Genomic DNA, 19,868 nt, shown 5'->3' with positions numbered 1-19,868 from the left:
GGATGGGAATATACTGATCTGTCAGACACTGATACAGTCGCTTCTGATGAGGAATCTACAACCCAGGTTGATGTTCCTGACCTAGTGTAGGCTATTAAGCTGATTCTCCAAATTGATGATGAGATCGTTCCCACTACTGCATCTAAGAAACCTGATAAGTTCAAACGTCAGAAGGTTACTAAAGTATTCTTACCACATTCTGACCATTTAATTGACATACGTCAGGAATCATTGGTCGTCTCCAGGAAATAAATCTTCCCTGTCTAAAAAGATGCTAGCTCGTTATCCTATACCTGCGGAGTTGAGTAACAAGTGGGAAACTCCACTGCCGGTGGACTCTCATGTTACCAGTCTTGTGGTGTCATCTACTCTACCTGTCACCTCACTGAAGGAACCGACGGATAAGCGTGTGGAGGGATGCCTGAAGTCTATTTACTCTCTTATCAGTGCTGTACATAGACCCACTATAGCAGCCTCCTGGGCTGTGAATGCAAGTGAAGCATGTGTTCAGGCAATTGAGGATTAGCTGCCTCAGGATATTTTTGACACTGCCAGACAATATCTATCTCATATTACCACAGCCTCCCACTATATTAAGGAGGCGGCCTCTGAGGCAGGTGTAGTGCAAGCCAAGGCATCTACTACGTCTATGCTGGCTCGCCAAATTCTGTGGTTGAGGTCCTGGAAGGTGGCTCTAGACTCCAAAAAGACCTTGGAGGTCCTCCTTTTTGGGGAGGACATCCTTTTTGGGGAGGATCTGAATAAGATTGTGACTGACTTGGCAACTGCTCAGACTGCATTTCTCCCAATCTAATCCTTCTGCACCGAAGGCAAAGAGTACCACTTTTCGTTCCTTTCGACCTCCAGGGAAGGCAAAGGGTCAGGCATACCCGAGACAGGCTTGTACTTCCAAATCCACAAAGCCCAAACCTAAACAATCCTGGGCCGCCCCCGTCAGCCTGCTTCCAAACAAGACAAACCTGCTGCATGCTGGGGCGGGCCTCCCCCTGGGGGGGAGGCCGACTTCTGTAGTACGTCCAGGCCTGGTTAAAGACCGCTTCGGATGCCTGGGTGCGGGAAGTTGTCTCTCACGGGTATGCAGTCTCTTTCAAGAGACGTCCCCCTCGGCAGTTCTGCTCAATGGTTATCCCTGCGGATCCGTTGAAAGCGCAAGCTTTACACTTGGTTGTGCAATCCCTCCCAGACACAGGAGTGGTAGTGCCGGTACCTCTGTCCCAGAGAGGCAGGGGATACTATTCAACCCTGTTTCTAGTTCCGAAGCCGAATGGGCCCTCCGGCCTATACTCACCCTCAAATCATTGAAAATATTTGTGAGAGTGTCCAAAATCCGTATGGAAACTGTGCGCTCTATTGTACTGGCCATGGAACCCGAAGACTATATGGTATCCCTGGACATACAGGATGCTTACCTGCATATACTTATTGCCATATCGCATCAGCAATATCTGAGGTTTTCTATTGGCAACCTACATTATCAATTCCAGGCTCTGCTATTTGGACTGGCCATGGCCCCTCGGATCTTTACCAAAGTCATGGCCGTGATGACGGCCCTTCTCCGCCATCAGGGAATCAGGATCCTGCCATATCTGGACAACTTGCTGATCCTGGCCAACTCCCAAGATGTTCTCCTCAGTCATCTGGAACTGTTGGTCCAATTCCTACAAGCCCACGGCAGGCTCATCAACTGGTAAAAGTCCTCGCTGGTCCCTGCTCGGAGCATGGAGCACTGCTGGACACACACAGCCAGAGATTGTTTCTCTCTCCAGAGAAGTCCTGAAACTTCAGAACAGGATCAGATACTTCCTCTCTCACCCAAGAGTGTCAATACACTCGGCGATGCAAGTACTAAGTCTCATGGTGTCGGCTTTCGACATGGTAGAGTACACTCAATTTCATTCCTGCCCACTGCAAAGGTTAATCCTTTCCAAGTGGGATGGCCTGCCTCATCGGATCAGGTCTCAAATGATCTCCTTGACTCCGGAGGTTCGTCTATCACTGAGCTGGTGGCTACAGGACCAACAGTTGAGCAGGGGCCTTCCCTTCTGGATCTCCAACTGGATCCTCCTGACAATGGACACCAGTCTGTGAGGTTGGGGCGCGGTGTTGGTACAACACTCTCTCCAGGGTCGGTGGACCAGGGAGGAATCTCTCATCCCGATAAACCTTCTGGAATTGCGGGCAGTGTTCAATGCGTTGACGCTTTCCCTGCCTCTGGTACAGAACAGGCCTGTTCAAGTACAATCAGACAACGCCACCATGGTGACGTACATAAATCATCAAGGCGGCACTAGAAGCAGCATGGAAATGCTGGAAGTATCAAAAATCCTCCGTTGGGCGGAACGCCATCTGCCAGCAATATCGGCAGTGTTCATTCCCGGAGTCCTCAACTGGGAAGCGGATTTCCTCAGTTGTCAGAACGTTCACACCGGAGAGTGGAGTCTTCATCCGGAAGTCTTTCAACTCCTAGTGGATGAGTGGGGCCTACCAGATGTAGACCTGATGGTGTCTCGACACAATCACAAGGGTCCAGTCTTCGGATCAAGGACAAGGATCCTCAAGCATCGTTTGTGGACGCACTGGCAATTCCATGGAACTTTCGGCTGCCATATGTGTTCCCTCCACTGTCACTCCTGCCTAGGGTACTAGGGAAGTTCATGCAAGAAAGAGGAATACTACTTCTAGTCGCTCCAGCGTGGCCCAGACGGCATTGGTTCTCAGACCTGCAAGGTCTAACGATAGAGCGTCCTCTTCTATTTCCTCAATGCCCAGACCTCCTCGTTTAGGGCCCTTGTGTGTATCCGGACCTGGCCAGACTGGCTTTGACAGCGTGGCTCTTGAAGGCCACAGGAATCTCCGAGGCGGTTATTCAAACTATGTTGAAGGCCCGCAAACCGGCTTCTGCACAGATTTATTACAGGGTCTGGAACTCTTACTTCACCTGGTGTGCTGCTAAGAATTATGATGCCTATTTGTTCAGAACTTCCAGGCTTTTGGCTTTTCTGCAACAAGGCCTAGATTTAGGCCTTCCTCTGGCTTCCCTCAAGGTTCATATATCTGCCTTGTCAGTGTGGTTTCAGAGAAAAATTGTGTCATATCCTGATGTTCATACTTTCACTCTGAGTGTTTTACAGATTCAGCCTCCCTATGTCCCTCCTGTGGCTTCATGGGCTCTGTCTGTTGTCTTAAATGCCCTACAAGAGTCTCCATCTGAACCTCTTGAGTCTGTGGACCTTAAATGCCTTACGCTTAAGGTTGTGTTTCTGCTGGTTATTGCCTCTGCAAGGACAGTGTCGGACTTAGGCACTTTATCCTGTCGACCACCCTTTTTGATTTTTCACCGTGACAGGGCAGTTCTTCAAACTCGCCACGGTTATCTACCTAAAGGGGTATCTTCTTTCCATCTTAACCAAGAGATTGTGGTTCTGGCTTTTATCTCTTCTGGTTTGTCTTCCAAAGATTGGTCTTTGGATGTGGTATGGGCTCTCCGTATCTACGTAGAGAGGACTGCCTCTATCAGGAGGTCAGATACCCTGTTTGTATTTTTTGGTTTTCACAAACGTGGCTGGCCTGCGAATAAGCAAACCTTGGCAGATGGATTAGAATGGTGATTGCACAAGCCTATGCACAGGCTGGACTCCCAGCTCCTGCTGCTATCAAAGCCCATTCTACTCGGTCTGTTGGACCTGCTTGGGCAGCCCGCCGTGGCGCGTCCGTTGAATAATTGTGCAAGGCGGCTATGTGGTCCTCTGTGAACACGTTCATTAGGTTCTTTGCCTTTGAAACTTCCGCCTCCCAGGATGCTTCCTTTGGACGCCGGTGTCACGATCCGGGTGACTGGATGCCGTTTCCTGCCTGTTAGGTGTCTCCTGAGGTTGGCTCAGCGAGCCAGGGCCGGGCTATAGCTATGTTTTGGTTTACATCTATAGCTTATGGCCTGCAGCGCTGGTTCAGCGGCCTCCTCAGTGTACTCACTTGCGGTGGTGTGGCACTCTCAGCCCTGCCGCGGCCGTTACTCTCTGGCAGTCTTCTGTTTCCTCCATAGTAGTGGAGCATCACTCCAGCCTTACCTGCGATCCCTAGCATCACTCCAGCTTTACCTGCGATCCCTAGCATCACTCCAGCTTTACCTGCGATCCCTAGCATCACACCAGTTTTACCTGTGATCCCTAGCATCACTCCAGCTTCACCTGTGATCCCTAGCATCACTTCAGCTTTACCTGCGATCCCCAGCATCACTTAAAGCACTCCCATTTCAACTCCGGATTACTGGTCCTTACCAGCTGTGATTCAGAGACTCACTTGTGAGATTTATAGTTTGGTTGCACATTCTTGACTTTTATGATTTAATAAAAACCCTCAAAGATACCTCCTGTTGTCGTGGTCACGCCTTCGGGCAAACAGTACTACAGTCTCATCACATGTCTAGGAGTCCTCTCCTACCTCCTAAGTTCACCTACCCGTCAGCCCCTGCAACTGAGGCCTCTAGCTACCGACACCAGCCCTCAGTTGTGACAGCCGGGTTCTTGTGCCCGCTACAGTGCGTCCCTTCCAATGAGGAACTGCTTTAGGACATCCCAGATGTATTCCCTGTGGAATCCCAGTGTACCCTGCTGCAGAAAAGGAGATTTATGGTAGACTTACCATAGATAAATCTCTTTCTGCGAGGTACACTGGATTCCACAGGGCGCCCACCCTGACGCACTTAGCTTCCTTGGGTTTGTAATGGCATTAGCCGCTGGTCCCTTCTCCTCTCGTGAGAACGTGGTTTTATGTGGCTAACATCTGCCATCTCTTTTGCCTGCCTTTGCATTGGACTGGTTAACGAAACTGAACTCCAGTGCCTGGAGGTGGGGCTATAGAGGAGGCGGTGCTGTGCATCCCTGGAACAGTCAAAGCTTTAGCCTGTTGGTGCCTCGGATCAAGATCCAACTCTACTCCGCTGATGTATTCCCTAGGAATCCAGTGTACCTCGCAGAAAGAGATTTAACTATGGTAAGTCTACCATAAATCTCCTTATTCACATTCATTTAATAGTGCTTTTACAGAAACAACATTCACCTGACATCACCCAAACAGAGAGCTGGTTAGTTTCACTTTGTTGTTTTATGTGAAGGAGGATATAAATCAGAATCACTTTATTGCCAAGTACCGTATATACTCGAGTATAAGCCGACTTTTTCAGCACTTTTTTTTGTGCTGAAAAAGCCACCTCGGCTTATACTCGAGTCAGTGCAGGCAGAGGCAGAGCAGTGTGAAGGAGGGACATGGAGCGCACAGCGCGCGGCGCTCCTGTGTCCCTCCTGCATCTCCGGCGGCAGCAGCGGCGGTTCTATTACAGGAAATACCCGTTCGTGACCTCTGATCACGAACCGGCACTTCCTATAATAGACCCGCCGCGGCCGCCGAAGATGCAGGAGGGACACAGGAGAGCCGCGCACGCTGTGTGCTTCGTGTCCCTCCAGAAGACAGCGCGGGATCGACGGAGGGGTAAGTAACAACACTGTGGGGCATACCTGGCACTTGGGGAGGGAACGTATCTGGCAGCACTGTGGGGGCATATCTGGCAGCACTGTGGGGGCATATCTGGCAGCACTGTGGGGGCATATCTGGCAGCACTGTGGGGGCATATCTGGCAGCACTGTGGGGGCATAACTGGCAGCACTGTGGGGGCATAACTGGCAGCACTGTGGGGGCATATCTGGCAGCACTGTGGGGGCATAACTGGCAGCACTGTGGGGGCATAACTGGCAGCACTGTGGGGGCATATCTGGCAGCACTGTGGGGGCATATCTGGCAGCACTGTGGGGGCATATCTGGCAGCACTGTGGGGGCATATCTGGCAGCACTGTGGGGGCATAACTGGCAGCACTGTGGGGGCATAACTGGCAGCACTGTGGGGGCATATCTGGCAGCACTGTGGGGGCATATCTGGCAGCACTGTGGGGGCATATCTGGCAGCACTGTGGGGGCATATCTGGCAGCACTGTGGGGGCATAACTGGCAGCACTGTGGGGGCATAACTGGCAGCACTGTGGGGGCATATCTGGCAGCACTGTGGGGGCATAACTGGCAGCACTGTGGGGGCATAACTGGCAGCACTGTGGGGGCATATCTGGCAGCACTGTGGGGGCATATCTGGCACTATGAGGGCATATCTGGCACTGAGGGCTGTGTACGGCTAGAGCTGCATTTCCCACCCTAGGCTTATACTCGAGTCAATAAGTTTTCCCAGGTTTTTGTGGTAGAATTAGGTGCCTCGGCTTATATTCGGGTCGACTTATACTCGAGTATATACGGTATATTAGTGCACAATAGACAATACACAAGGAATTTGTTTCTGATAGCCACCGCTCTCAGACAGTATACATACATAACAAGACCAAAACACACATGGAGAAGAGCAGCATAATAGGTTCGTAGATACATGTGCCAGGTTGAATTGCAAATGGAATGGGCTAGGCGCCTATCAAATTTATTAGGGTAGTTGCTAAAGTGATTGCTAATTGTTATGAGTTGCCTTGTTTCTTGTTCTGTAGCTGTCTTTTTGAGGTATAGGCATACTTGCCTACCCTCCTGAAAAGGCAGAGAGGCTCCCGGAAATCGGGTGGCCCTCCCGGCCCCCTAGAAAGGTGGGCAAGTGTCCTGCTTTTGCTGGCAGCCCCCGCAGTCCCCCTCAGCCACACACAGCAGAGAATAAGTGGGCAGTCTGAGGGGGATACGATGAGCTCCGCCCCCTGCTGTACAGTGCCTGTTTTCTCTGCACTGTCTAGCGGGGGCGGGACCACGTTGACGCGACTATGGTGCAACGCCCCCAGACCGCTCACTTTCCCCATCGGTCACTCCGCGGACCGCCCACATTGCCGCCGGACACCCCCCCATTAGCCTCCCGGAGGATGGTGCAGCAAGGTAGGCAACTATGGGTATAGGTTACATAAATTCTAATTTTAGTTTGTGTGTCTTGTATGTGATAAAACAGGTTGAACACGATGGGCAATTTGCCTCTATTCAACCTCAAATACTATGTTACTATGTTACTAAGTGTGAGTGTAGTGTGATTGTGTGGTATAATGTGCCGCCGCTTCATAAATCCGGTGTTTCTATTCTGTTCTTTCTATTCTCACGTGACAGAGAAGTGATTTTTTTTATATTTGACCCTGGTAGTGAAGAACTGTTCAGTATCCAGATTTTTTCAGACACACTAATGTAAATGTTGCTCTTTTGTGGTAAGAATATAGACCCAGGCTTGCCTCTTCAATAATAAATAGACCATGCTGGTTTAGCAGGGTCCAGCCTACTACATTACAAATGCATTTGCATTATTGACAGCATTCACCATTGTGCCTTCCTAAAGTCAGATAAGTCCTGGATGTGCACGGAGCAGATATCCTGAGGGGGTTTTCTACTAAGGTTGGTATAGTAATGTTACTCCTGTAATGTGCTGTGAGCCTGCAGAGCAGTATGAACCAGGGGGGTCATTCCGAGTTGGTTGATCGCTCGCTAGCAGTTTTTAGCAGTCGTGCAAACGCTAAGCCGCTGCCCTCTGGGGGGTATATTTACTAAGATTCGTAATTGTCGGGATTTGGAGGGAGATTAAACACAATTGACATCGGTAGTGTGAATTTGCAACTTTTTGGTTTTTTTTACGACTCATTTACTAAGCTGTCGTATTCTGCATTTTCGTTTTTTCCGATGCCGATGTCATTCGTAATGTCTGGCAGTGTTTTACGGGAGTGATTAGTAAAACACTGCCGGACTTAACTCAATGAATTCCGGCTGGATCTGTGAGATCCGTGCAGGGCTTCATTGTGTATATTATGAGAAGTTATGAAAGTGTTAAAACTGGAAAAAAAAATTGCGTGGGGTCCCCCCTCCTAAGCATTACCAGCCTCGTGCTCTTTGAGCCGTAAAAATACCGGGGGGAAAAATGACTGTGGTTCCCCCATATTTAAACAACCAGCACCGGGCTCTGCGCCTGGTCCTGGTGCAAAAAATACGGGGGACAAAAAACGTAGGGGTCCCCCGTATTTTTAACACCAGCACCGGGCTCCACTAGTCAGAGAGATAATGCCACAGCCAGGGGACACTTTTATATTGGTCCCTGCGGCCCTGGCATTAATTCCCCAACTAGTCACCCCTGGTCGGGGTACCCTGGAGGAGTGGGGACCCCTTAAATCAAGGGGTCACCCCCCTCCAGCCACCCAAGGACCAGGGGTGAAGCCCGATACTGTCCCCTCCATCCAAGGGTGGTGGATGGGAGTCTGATAGCCTTTTGTGTAAAAAAAGAATATTGTTTTTGTAGCAGAACTACAAGTCCCAGCAAGCCTCCCCCGCAAGCTGGTACTTGGAGAACCACAAGTACCAGCATGCGGGGGGAAACGGGCCTGCTGGTACCTGTAGTTCTACTACAAAAAAATACCCATATAAAAACAAAACACACACACCGTGAAAGTAAAATTTTATTAACCATACATGCACACTTACATACACACATACTTACCTATGTTGACACGAAGCACTCAGTCCTCTTGTCCAGTAGAATCCAGGGGTACCTGTAAATAAAATTATACTTACAAAGAATCCAGGGTAGATCGGTCCTCTTCTTAAAAGTTATAATCCAGGGACTTGGCAAAATAAAAAAACGGAATACCCGATCCACGCACTGAAAGGGGTCCCATGTTTACACATGGAACCCCTTTTCCCGTATGTCGGGACCCCCAGTGAATCCTGTCAAACAGGGTCCCTTCAGCCAATCAGGGAGTGCCACGCCATGGCACTCTCCTGATTGGCTGTGCGCTCCTGCACTGTCAGTCATGCGGCGGCGCACTGTAGATACAATGTAGCGCAGCGGCGCTACATTATATCCAATGGTGGGAGCTTTGCAGTCTGCGGTAGACTGCGAGGTTAAGTGGGGCCAACCACAAGAGTGACCCCACTTAACCTCGCGGTCTACCGCAGACTGCAAAGTTCCCACCATTGGATATAATGTAGCACCGCTGCGCTACATTGTATCTACAGTGCGCCGCCTGACTGACAGTGCAGGAGCGCACAGCCAATCAGGAGAGTGCCATGGCGTGGCACTCCCTGATTGGCTGAAGGGACCCTGTTTGACAGGATTCACTGGGGGTCCCGACATACGGGAAAAGGGGTTCCATGTGTAAACATGGGACCCCTTTCAGTGCGTGGATCGGGTATTCCGTTTTTTTTATTTTGCCAAGTCCCTGGATTATAACTTTTAAGAAGAGGACCGATCTACCCTGGATTCTTTGTAAGTATAATTTTATTTACAGGTACCCCTGGATTCTACTGGACAAGAGGACCGAGTGCTTCGTGTCAACATAGGTAAGTATTTGGCTATTGCAAGCAGTGATTGTGAATACGATTTTTTTGTAAATTACCGAGTTGTATAAAATAACAGGCGTGTTTGACCGATGGTGTATTCATTCGTATTTTTTTTCTTTGCCTTAAAAAAAAATACGAATGCCCTCATCACTGCCGAGATTTGACTTTAGTAAATTCCCGAGATGACACTTTTTAAAAAAAACACAAAATTGGTCAAAATCTGAGCTTAGTAAATATACCCCCAGGAGTGTATTTTAGCTTAGCAGAAGTGCGAACGAAAGGATCGCAGAGCGGCTACAAAAAAAAATTGTGCAGTTTTAGAGTAGCCCCAGACCTACTCAGCGCTTCCGATCACTTCAGACCATTCAGTTCCGGATTTGACGTCACAAACACGCCCTGCGTTCGCCCAGCCACACCTGCATTTTTCCTGGCATGCCTGCGTTTTTTTGAGCACTCACTGAAAACTGTCAGTTGACACCCAGAAACGCCCCTTTCCTGTCAATCACTCTGCGGCGGCCATTGCAACTGAAAAGCTTCGCTAGACCTTGTGTAAAAATACATCAGCCGTTGTGAAAGTACATTGAGTGTGCGCACTGCGCCACATACGCATGCGCAGAAGTGCCGTTTTTTTACTTAATCGCAGCACAGCAAACATTTTCAGCTAGCGATCAACTCGGAATGACCCCCCATATACGGAAAGAAAATCATACATTGTGTACAGCCGTGACCAAAAGTTTTGAGATGGTAAATGCTAATATTTATACTATCCATTAGAAATTCAGTTGCTCAACTCTTCCTGCAGTAATTTAGGTTTTATGCAGAAATGGTGTCTTACTGTCACTAGCGGTATCCAGACTATAGATCTACACTAAAAAGGTCTGCAGTCAATAGGTTGACCACTAGTGGTCGACAATCAAAAGGTCGACAAGGTCAAAAGGTCGACACATGTTTTTGTTTTTTTTGTGGGTAGGGGGGGTTTACAACTTTTCTGCATTTTCTATCCATGCCACAAACTATTACCTCTAGGAACCTTGTGGCGAGCAAAACGAGCCACTGAGCCCGAAGCATGGCGGTCACATATCATAAAATTGACTATCCATGCCACAAACTATTACCTCTAGGAACCTTGTGGCGAGCGAAACGAGCCATCGAGCCCGAAGCGTGGCGGTCACATATCATAAAATTGACTATCCATGTCACAAACTATCACCATTAGTAATCTTGTGGCGAGCAGAGCGAGCCACCGCACCCAAAGTTTGGCGATCGAAGCAAGGTCGCAAGGGGACGCATTTAAAAAAAATAGGGTAAAAAATGTTTAAAAACACAAAACACCCAGTGTTTTTGTGTGTGTTGACCTTTTGACCCTGTCGACCTTTTTACTGTCGACCCTTTCACCATGTCAACCTTTTGTCGACCTTTTGACCCTGTTGATCTTTTGAACCTGTCGACCTTTTACTGTCGACCTAATGGCTATCTATCTTTTTAATTCTATTTTCTGTATCAGAACCGTCAGTAGCATATCATACAGAAAAATACAACATGCAGATGCACATGCTTTAGTACTAAACACTGCTAATCAGAATAATTATAATATCATACAGAAAAATACAACATGCAGATGCACATGCTTTAGTACTAAACACTGCTAATCAGAATAATTATAATAAAATCTAATATAGAGCAAAATTGTGGTGCTTAGCATCATTTTTGGCTAAAAAGATGGACCCACCAACCGTGAACAGGTGACCTCATCTGGAGGGTCCCCAGCACTAAGGCTCAAACACAGGATGGCCAGCATAGGCAAACCACCCCAAGGCATCACACTAGTGGGAGGTTAAAGTGTTAGTAAGTGTTGTATAAATAAGAAGCAGAATCTATGTGTTAAGAGTGTTACATCGGTGAGAAGTAATAAATAGAATGTTAAAAGGTGTTACGTTGGTAGAAGAATAATTAGGTGCTAAAAAAGTGCCTTGGGCCGGTTTGCCTCACACACACTCAATATTATGTAAAAAGAAACTGATATATTATACAGGTTTGGGACGGGATCCCAGCAGTCAGAATACTGATGCCAGGATCCCGACCGCCAGAATTCCCAAAGGGGGGGGCAAGCGTATCCCCACTCCAAGGGATCCTGGCGTCGGTATTCTGTCTACAGGATCCTGACTACATCCCTATTATACAGGCCAATAAAATTTCCCTAGTCAGTATGGGCTTTAACCCCACTGGTGCATTGTTTCCTTGGTATGATGAGCTGGGTCTCCCTCTCAACCTGTTAAATCTCAAGAAATCAAGGATAAGAATGGGTTTTAATACTAATTAACCATGTCAACCAATTTATGTTCAACTTAACATCATGATACGTTTAAGTACTATGCGTTCTAAAATGTGTTTAGTTTGACAACCAATCATAACTTTTACAAAGTTATATGTGACGACAAAAAGCATCAGGTGATGAGAGGTGTCATCAGCAGTACTGCCCACCTACATTGGGAAAACAAGTATACCTTTTAACTCTGCACTGGGACAGCTTTAATCATTCCACTATGAATAATATATTTGGAACAGTAGAGCTGTTCCATTAAAAACATTTGGACACCATTAGTACCATCTACAGTGCATCCGCAAAGTATTCACAGCACTTCACATTTTGTTATGTTACAGCCTTATTCCGAAATGGAATACATTTATTTTTTCTCCTCAAAATTCTATACACAATACCCCATAATGACAACGTGAAAAAAAGGTGTTTTTTTTTTGAGATTTTTGCAAATTTATTAAAAATAAAAAACTAAGAAATCACATGTACACAAGTATTCACAGCCTGGATGGAAGATCAGGTCCCCCAATAGCAGCTCTACTGACTGTACACGGTACCAGGGGGTTGTAGAAGGGAGGGGAGGCTGCAAAACGACTGTGTCTCCTATTAAGGGACACAGGGGTAGATTTATTAAGCCTGGTGAAGTGATAAAGTGGAAGGTGATAACGCACCAGCCAGTCAGCTCCTAACTGTCATTTTTCAAACCCAGCCTGTAACATGGCAGTTAGGATGTGATTGGTTGGTCATTTATCACCTTCCACCTTATCACTTCACCGAGCTTAGTAAATCTACCCCAGAGTCTGTGCTGGTAAGGGGTTGCCTTTTACTATAAGTGCTGTGTTGTGGGTTGGCTCCGATCTCTGTGTCTCTCTTGCCTTTCTTGGTGGGAAAACTCTGTCTGGCCCACCTGTGTGTGTATGGAGTGTCTGGTGATCTACTTTAGCTATGTCCAGGGACACTGTGTCATATGCTGCAGAGGATTTATCCTCCCAGGATGATCCCATTCCATGTAATCAGGTTAGCACTGGTTTAGCACAGATACCAGCAAGGGAATCAGGGTGGTTTTCCTCTATCAAAACTTGGATTTCTCAGATTTCTCACAGGGTTGCTAGTAATGAATCTGCAACCCAGGTATTACAGAGCTCTATGGCTGTATGGCCCATGTCGGGTACCTCAGGACACCCCGTTATATACCTCCACAAACGTGTGCTTGTGCATGTCACACATGATGACACGGATACTGATTCTGACACTACAGATGGTGATGGGGATGTGTTACGGGGGTCCGCATCTCTTGCAAGGGGGGTGCAATTGTTGATAGAGGCTATCAGGGATGTGTTAAATGTTAATGATACCACACCTGAGCAGGTTGAAGAGGCTTTTTTCCTCATCGTTTCATCAAGTCGGGCTTACCAATTCTGTTGGAGGACAGCGCAGTGCTTCAAGACGCTGTCCAGAAGCTGGTAGAGGCACAGGTCATTGTGCCAGTACCACCTCACATGCTGAACAAAGGTTATTATTCAAACCTTTTCGTGGTTCCGAAACCGGATGGTTCGGTCAGGCCCATTCTGAACCTAAAATCATTGAACCCCTTTCTAAGGGAGTTCAAGTTCAAGATGGAGTCTCTCAGGGCGGTGATATCAGGTCTGGAAGAGGGGGAATTCCTGGTATCACTGGATATCAATGATGCATACCTTCACATTCCAATCTGGCTGCTGCATCAGGCTTATCTCCGCTTCGCATTGCTGGACTGTCATTTTCAGTTCCAGGCCCTGCCATTCGGCCTCTCCACAGCACCAAGGGTGTTTACCAAGGTGATGGCGGAAATGATGATACTACTCTGCAAACAGGTTGTGAACATCATTCCATATCTGGACGATCTCCTTTTAAAGGCGTCGTCCAAGGAGAAGCTGCTGCAGTCCATTATTCTCACAACGCGGCTGCTCCAGAGTCATGGGTGGATTCTGAATTTTCCAAAGTCACATTTGGAACCAACCCAGAGATTGTCATTTCTGGAAATGATCCTGGATACAGAAGTGCAGCGGGTATTTCTTCCGCGGGACAAGGCATTGGTGATCCAATCCATGGTCCGGGACGTCTTGAAGCCACCCCGGGTGTCGGTTCATCAATGCATTCGCCTATTGGGAAAGATGGTGGCCTCCTATGAGGCTCTCCATTACGGGAGGTTCCATGCTCGACCCTTCTAACTGGATCTCCTGGACAAGTGTTCGGGATCTCACCTCCACATGCATCAGAGAATTCGTCTGTTGCCAAGGGCGAGGATTTCACTCCTCTGGTGGCTCCAATTACCGCACCTCCTGGAAGGCCGCAGATTCGGGATTCAGGACTGGGTCCTGCTAACAACGGATGTGAGCCTCAGGGGCTGAGGAGCAGTCACTCAAGGGGTGACCTTCCAAGGAAGGTGGTCAAGCCTGGAAGCCGGCCTGCCCATCAACATTCTGGAACTAAGAGCCGTCTACAACGATTTTCTTCAGGCGGCCCCGCTTCTAAGAAACTGGGCCTTTCAAATGCAGTCGGACAATGTAACAGCAGTGGCTTACATAAACCGACAGGGCAGAACAAAGAGCAGAGCTGCAATGCCAGGGGTGACAAGAATACTCCTTGGACAGAAAAGCACGCGTTGGTGCTGTCAGCCATCTTCATTCCGGTAGTAGACAACTGGGAAACAGACTTCCTCAGCAGACACGATCTCCATCAAGGAGAGTGGGGACTCCATCCGGAGGTGTTCAAGGAAGTAACAGATCTTTGGGGCCTACCCCAAATAGACATGATGACTTCTCATCTCAACAAGAAGATTCAGTGTTATTGTTCCAGGTCGAGGGATCCACAGGCAGTGGCAGTGGACGCCCTGGTGTCACCGTGGGTGTTCCAATCAGTGTACATGTTTCCTCCACTCCCACTCATCCCAAGAATCCTAAAACTCATAAGGAGAACAAGGGTTCATGTGATCCTCATTGCCCCAGACTGGCCAAGTAGGGCTTGGTACGTGGACCTTCTGAATCTACTGCAAGAAGAGCCAAGGCCTCTTCCTCTTCGGGAGGACCTGCTACAGCAGGGGCCATTCGCCTATCAAGACTTACAGCAGTTACGTTTGACGGTATGGAAGTTGAGCGCCTGATTCTTGCTCGGAAGGGTATTCCGAAGAAAGTCATTCCTACCCTAATACAGGCTAGGAAAGGGGTAACGTCTTAGCATTACCATCGTATTTGGAAGAAATATGTCTCTTGGTGTGAGTCCAAGAAGTTTCCTACGGTGGAGTTTCAACTGGGACGTTTCCTCCTCTTCCTGTAGGCAGGAGTGGCTATGGGTCTGCGGTTGGGATCTGTGAAGGTCCAGATCTCAGCCCTGTCCATTTTCTTTTATAGACAATTGGCTGCCCTCCCTGAGGTTCAGACCTGTTTGAAGGGGGTCCTGCATATCCAACCTCCCTTTGTACCGCCTACGGTGTCTTGGGACCTTAACGTGGTGTTGCAGTTGCTCCAATCGGATAGGTTTGAGCCTCTACAGGAGGTGGAGCTCAAGTTTCTTACTTGGAAGGCGGTCACTTTGTTGGCCTTGGCTTCTGCTAGACGTGTGTCTGAGCTGGGGGCTTTATCATGTAAAAGCCCTTACTTGATCTTCCATGAAGATAGAGCTGAGCTACGGACTCGTCAGCAGTTTCTTCCGAAGGTTGTGTCGGCTTTTCATATCAACCAACCTATTGTATTGCCAGTGGCTGCTGACTCCTCAATCACATCAAAGTCCTTGGACGTCGTAAGGGCTCTGAAGATATATGTGAAGAGAACTTCTCGTCACAGGAAGTCGAACTCTCTGTTTGTCCTATATGATCCCAAGAAAATTGGGTGTCCTGCTTCAAAGCAGACTACATCTCACTGGATTAGGTTCACTATCCAGCATGCTTATTCTACGGCAGGATTGCCGTGTCCAAAATCTGTTAAGGCCCACTCTACTCGTAAGGTGGGGTCTACCTGGGCGGCTGCCCGGGGTGTCTCGGCGTTACAACTTTGCCGAGCAGCAACTTGGTCTGGGTCGAACACATTTGCTAAGTTCTACAAGTTTGATACTTTGGCCTCTGATGATCTGAAGTTCAGTCAATCAGTTCTGCAGGAGCCTGCGCGCTCTCCTTCCCGTTCTGGTAGCTTTGGTACATCCCCATGGTACTAATGTGGACCTCAGCATCCTCTAGGACATAAGAGAAAATAGGATTTTGGTTACCTACCGCTAAATCCTTTTCTCGTAGTCCGTAGAGGATGCTGGGCGCCCGCCCAGCGCTTCGTTTTCCTGCAACCGTTATCTGGTTCAATACAACTTTGTTTAGTTATGTACTGCATTGTTACTTGGTAAGTAATGTTTCAGCAGTTGCTGAGTTTTTCAAGCTAGTTAGCTTGATGTGCCTTGTATATGTGAACTGGTATGAATCTCGCCACTATCTGTGTTAAATCCTTCCCTTGAAGATGTCCCTCTCCTCAGGCACAGTTTCTAGACTGAGTCTGGTAGGAGGGGCATAGAGGGAGGAGCCAGCCCACACTCTCAAACTCTTAAAGTGGCAATGGCTCCTGGTGGACCCGTCTATACCCCATGGTACTAATGTGGACCCCAGCATCCTCTACGGACTACGAGAAAAGGATTTACCGGTATGTAACCAAAATCCTATTATCCCAGCATGCCCTGACACAGTTTTGCTGTCAAAGAATGCTAACGCTGTGTCAGGGCATGCTGGGATGTGTAGTTTCTCAACAGCTGGAGGGCCGCAGTTTGGAGGTGCCTGTTGTACAGTATATCTGGCACATGAGGGCATTGTATATCTGCCACTGTGGGGGCATTGTATGTCTGGCACAGTGGGGCAATGTGTATCTGGCACAGAGGGGGCAATGTATATCTGGCACTGTGGGGGCATTGTATATCTGGCACAGTGGGGGCATTGTATATCTGGCACAGTGGGGGCAATGTATATCTGGTACAGTGGGGCAATGTATATCTGGCACTGTTGGGCATTGTATATCTGGCACAGTGGGGCAATGTATATCTGGCACAGGGGGGCAATGTATGTCTGGCACTGTGGGGGCAATGTATATCTGGAACAGTGGGGGCAATGTATATTTGGCAAAGGGGGGCATTGTATATCTGGCACTGTGTGGGCATTATATATCTGGCACAGTGAGGCAATGTATATCTGGCACATAGGGGCAATGTATATATGGCACTGTGGGGGCATTGTATATCTGGCACAGGGGGGCAAAGTATATCTGGCACAGTGGGGGCAATGTATATCTGGCGCAGTGGGGCATTGTGTATCTGGCACTGTGGGGGCAATGTATATCTGGCACTGTGGGGGCAATGTATATCTGGCACTGTGGGGGCAATATATATCTGGCACAGTGGGGACATTGTATCTCTGGCACAGTGGTGCAATGTATATCTGGCACTATGGGGGCAATGTATATCTGGCATAGTGGAGGCATTTGTGTATCTGGCACAGTGGGGGCATTTGTGTATCTGGCACTGTGGGGGCAATGTATATCTGGCACTGTGGGGGCAATGTATATCTGGCACAGTGGGGGCATTTGTGTATCTGGCACAGTGGGGGGCATTTGTGTATCTGGCACTGTGGGGGCAATGTATATCTGGCACAGTGGGGACATTGTATCTCTGGCACAGTGGTGCAATGTATATCTGGCACTATGGGGGCAATGTATATCTGGCATAGTGGGGGCATTTGTGTATCTGGCACAGTGGGGGCATTTGTGTATCTGGCACTGTGGGGGCAATGTATATCTGGCACTGTGGGGGCAATGTATATCTGGCACAGTGGGGGCATTTGTGTATCTTGCACAGTGGGGGGCATTTGTGTATCTGGCACTGTGGGGGCAATGTATATCTGGCACTGTGTATGCATTTATACACATAATACCACACAGAAATGCCCCTTACACATGACACACATTATTAATGTCCTTATAAACATAATGCACCTTACATATTATATCAACTTTTATTAATGCCCTTATACATATAATGTTCCTTACACATAAGCCGCACTTTATTAATGCCCTTATACACATAATGACACACATAGTGCCCCTTACACATTTGCTGCACATTATTAATGCATTTATACACATGACTGCACAACCAACCCAGCCACACACAGCACTCACATGGCTGCTAACACTGTGACCTCTGCCGCTGCTTGGATACAGATGTGTCCACATCTATCTTGCCTCAATATGCAATGCAGCAGGAGATGCCTGGCGTGAGTCAGCTGGCAGCTTTTCTAACGCCAGGCACCTTTTTTTGATGAAAATGCATCTTATTTGCATTACTTTGTGGCTAGGGTGCACAAGCAGTTTCTGTTGATTAAAATGATATGTGGCATGCCTATATTCTTTGTGCAACTGTGCCTGTATCTGCATATGGAATAGTAAGTTACAGTGATTTCCAGGAATACACTGTAACGTAGCATTTCGTATGCAGATAAAGCCGTATTTACACACAGAATATAGACATGCTGCATATCATTTTAATCAGCAGAAGCTGCTTGTGCCCCTAGGCATACCAAATACCCTAGGCAATTGCCTAGTTTGCGTATGCCTAGGGCCGGCTCTGGTGGTGTGTGTAATTTGCATGTGTGTGTGTGTGTGTGTGTGTGTGTGTGTGTGTGTGTGTGTGACTTGCACATGGGCTTCTCTTAGCGTGTCTGTGAGACTTGCATGTGTGTGTGTGTGTGTGTGTGTGTGTGTGTGTGTGTGTGTGTGTGTGACTTGCACATGGGCTTCTCTTAGCGTGTTTGTGAGACTTGCATGTGTGTGTGTGTATGTATGTGAATTGCATGTGAGCTTCTGTTTGTGTGTGTTTGTGAGACTTGAATGTGAGCTTCTGTTTGTGTGTGTTTGTGAGACTTGAATGTGGGCTTCTGTGTGTGCCATGCTTGCCTACTGGGAGGCGTCCATTTTTTGGCCCCCACTACCCTGCAAATTAGACAACAGCTCCCATTGACAGACCCCACCCCCTCCAGAGACCCCGCCCCCATTAGAGCTGCATCCCTAAATTTCCAAGGGCTGGTTTTCCATCCTAATCCGCCCCTGTCTCCTCCTTACTTGGGTGACTACCAAACCTAAAGATCCATGCACACTTTAGTAAACTACGGTTCCAACCAGTGGCGGATCCAGGGGGGGGGGGGGGCACGCGGGCTTAAAAAAAAAACCAAACACACAGCAGTGCCTTTAAAAAAGAAGCGGCGGCGCAGACGGCGCGCGCCGCGATGAAGGGTCACGTTACGGCGGCAGCAGTACTAATGAGTCATAATGACTCATTACAGTGCGCTGCGTACAGCCGGAAGACTCGGAGGAGAGGAGAGGCTTTCCCCTTCTCTCCTTCACTCGGAGTCGCACGATAGAGCCGGCAGCCGGCAGCGCTGTATCACTGCTGCCTGCAGCGTACGCGTTGTGGCTCGCTCTCAGTGGGTGGGGGGGCGCTATTTCCACCTGGAAGTCCGACGGGGACCTAACAGCTGTTTCTGATGTGTGTGCGGGTAGCGTTGCCCCTAATTCATGTAAGATGCCATGTGGGCATGCCTGGGCACCAGGAGTTGGCTTCTCTTTACTGGTATGTTTCCACAGAGTAGAGTCATTTACAGCTGTGTGTCTAACTACAGAAACATATGTCTGCAAATATATATACTGTATGTGTGTGTGTGTGTGTGTATATATATATATATATATACACACACACACTTTTTTTGTAACACAATTATGTTAACAGGGGCCCCTACAAGTTTGTTGTCCAGGGGCCCCCTCAAACCTTAATCCGGCCCTGCTGAGGCAGGACGCTCGCAAGTCGCCACTACCGCATGGAGCATGGAGCAGAGGAGAGCCGTCTGAGTGGGTGGCCCGCTCCCTGCCTCCCCATTGCCGCCATCTGAAGCTCCCAGAGGAGGTCAGTTTATCTTTAGGTATAAACAGTATATGTTGCTTGGAAACATATACTGTTTGTACCAAGGAAAAACAGTATATGTGTATGCATACCTTGTGGCATAATGTGAATTTTGGATCATACCGTGTGCTATAATGTGAATTTCGGCTCATACCATGTGCCATTATGTGAATTTCGGCTCATACCGTGTGCTATTATGTGAATTTTGGCTCATACCGTGTGCTATTATGTGAATTTC

This window comes from Pseudophryne corroboree, chromosome 1 (genome assembly GCF_028390025.1).
Source record: "Pseudophryne corroboree isolate aPseCor3 chromosome 1, aPseCor3.hap2, whole genome shotgun sequence".
Classification (NCBI taxonomy): Eukaryota; Metazoa; Chordata; class Amphibia; order Anura; family Myobatrachidae; genus Pseudophryne; species Pseudophryne corroboree.
Note: the sequence above shows the minus strand (reverse complement) of the source record.